Genomic DNA, 2,819 nt, shown 5'->3' on the forward strand with positions numbered 1-2,819 from the left:
GGGTACCCCATTTATATCGATTGCCTTACCTCCCCTTTACTTGTGCTTTCTCTCTTGTCTCTTTTTCTTTTGTTTATGTTACATCCTGTTACGCAACTATTATTCACTTTTTGCTTAGTTAAGAAATAATTCAAGTATTTTTATTCCTTACTCCCTGTGGATACGATACCCACTTATTTGGGATTTATTACTTCAACAAACCCGTGCACTTGTGTGACATATGCAAGGGGCGTTGTCAATTTTCCCTTAGAGTGGAACTAGGTTTGAGAATTGATAACTCCCATCTGCGTGTGAACCACAATTGCATGGATTTGTCAAAGTAATAATACCCTGGTGAGTGGGTAGTCGAATCCATAGGGAATAGTCATCAGAAACACAAAGATTGCTATTTAACTAGAATGAAGATGAATCAATAGTGGTGTGAACAAAATGAATAAAAATAGAAATAAGGAAAGAAGAAGGAGGCCCAAATAAAGGATAGGAGAGGCAATCGACATAAATTGGGGAACCCGGACATTGTTCACCCTAGGACTATTTTTTCAAGTGCAAGACCAACCATTATGTTTCTCAACCGATGCTTAATGAGTCTTAAAAATCCTAAAACACACGGTTCCAAACCTAAGATCAACCATGACTAACCCTACATTATGCCCCGGTGGAGAAATCGCTTAGTCTCGATGCCAAACACTATGTAATGTTGCTTAAAGCTCTAGGAACTCCAAGTGATAAACCCTATTCCCCAATATAGATCTAACCCTTTTGTCCAGGCGAAAGACCCCTAGTCACAATTAAGCCCCAGATACTAAGGATTACTTCAATGTTTCACTCTGTTGCTTGCACAACTAAGCCCCAACAGAGTTCGTCTCTTAGCACTTCACTCTATTGTGAATGCAAAGAACTCTTGGAATGTGGAGGTAGGATAAATCACACCATAGGGAAAAGGGGACGTTCCGCTACCTCTCAACTCACACTCTCAACCCTCTCCAATCTAGCATTGTCTAACCCTCATGGTGTATCACTCATCCTCAAAGGTTACAAAGATGGATTCTCAACCCTAGTGTCGCTCTAAGGGAAAATCATTCAACAAGCATTCAAGATTAGAACTCAATTAAAACATCAATTAAAGAAATCATAATAAAAGGTCAAAGAAACAGTAGCATCCTAGGCTTCACAAGTCCAAGTATCGACTAGGGGTTTAGCTCTCCATAGAGCAAAATACAATCAATAATGGAATCGAGAGTAAAGATTTACAATCCATGAATAAAACCACTTTGGTGTCCGTGTCGATGGTCTTGTGGAGTAGCCGCATCTTCTCCAAAGGTTCCTTCGTCAAGGCTAGGGCACACCTCACTGAATCGAAGCCGACAAAAGCTCCCCGAATAACTATCTTCCGAAGGAACCCGGTGTTGAAGGCTATTGAATCATTCCAAAAACCTAGCCAAAGCCTATCCATATCCTAGCCTTGAGCGCCTCCAAACATGGTGGAGAGATTGGCAAAAGATGGTGAAAAGATTCTCAAAATGGGCTGAAGTCGCGGCTTTAAATAGGCTTGAATTCGGAATCCACACGGGCATGTGGAATTTCCACACGCCCATGTGAATCTACAGAAATTGATTTTTTAGCGGATTGTGAACAGTAACTACTATAGTAATTTTCTACAGTGATTTGCTACGGTGCTTTCTAAAGTACTCCGCCAAAATACTCCCGAATCCACACTTTCATTGAGCCCACATGAACGGGCTCACATCCATGCGCTAGATCGCGTTGCATCTTCAATATAATCACATTTGACAACAATCTTGCTAGCACTGCACAAGTCGGAACACATAAGAGTGACTGCCTTTGTGACCCTCCAATTTGCATGTTCACTCGAGCACAACGAAGGTTGGCACACACTCATATGTCTTTGAGCACAACTTATGTCTTCACGTTTGTTCACTCCAAGATTTCATCAACAAAGTCCATTCATGATCTACTTTGGCTCCACATTTATTCCTTCTTTCTTCCACACTTGTGTCCACAACCCTACATGCACAAAAGAACATGAATACACATGTATAAGTGATAAAATCTGATAAAAGTAATGCCCATTGTAAGAAAAGAATACTTCGTATTACTAATACACAAGCATTTATCAAAAATCCATCTAGGTAACCTCTTGAATGACTGACACTTCATTGTATTGGACTTAGCAAGATTGAAAAGGGTTGAGAGGGTGAGTCGAGAGGTAACAAAACATCCCCTTTCTCTTCCGGCATGATTTATCCTAACTCCACATTCCAAGAGTTGTTTGTGGTCATGTTAGAGTGAAGTGCTAAGAGATCAACTCCACTGGGGCTTAGTTGTGTGAGCAACATAGTGAAGTGTTGAGAAATCTTTAGTGTTGGGGCTTAATTGTGATTAGGGATCTTTCGCATAGACCAAAGGGTTTGATCTACATTAGGGAATAGGGTTTATCACTTGGAATCCCTAGAGCCTCAAGCGGTCCCTCACAGTGTGAGGTGTTGAGCCGCCGTGGGCATAGTATAGAGGGCTAGTCACGGTTGGCCTTACATTTAGGACCGTGTTTCTTTGGATTTTCATGACTTATTAAACTTCGATTATGAAGCATAATATTAGTCTTGCACCTGAAACAATAGTCCTATAGGTGAGCATTGTGCGGGTACCCCATTTTAGCATTAATTACTTTCTCCATTGATTCTTCCTTGCTCTCTTTTCCCTCGCTTTTATTTTGTTTTCATTAATCATTTGAAACACAATTAACAATCAATTTTCACTTTAGCTAAATAGCAATACTATTTGTTTCTAGACATCTATTC

Source organism: Dioscorea cayenensis, chromosome 1 (genome assembly GCF_009730915.1).
Source record: "Dioscorea cayenensis subsp. rotundata cultivar TDr96_F1 chromosome 1, TDr96_F1_v2_PseudoChromosome.rev07_lg8_w22 25.fasta, whole genome shotgun sequence".
Taxonomy (NCBI): domain Eukaryota; kingdom Viridiplantae; phylum Streptophyta; class Magnoliopsida; order Dioscoreales; family Dioscoreaceae; genus Dioscorea; species Dioscorea cayenensis.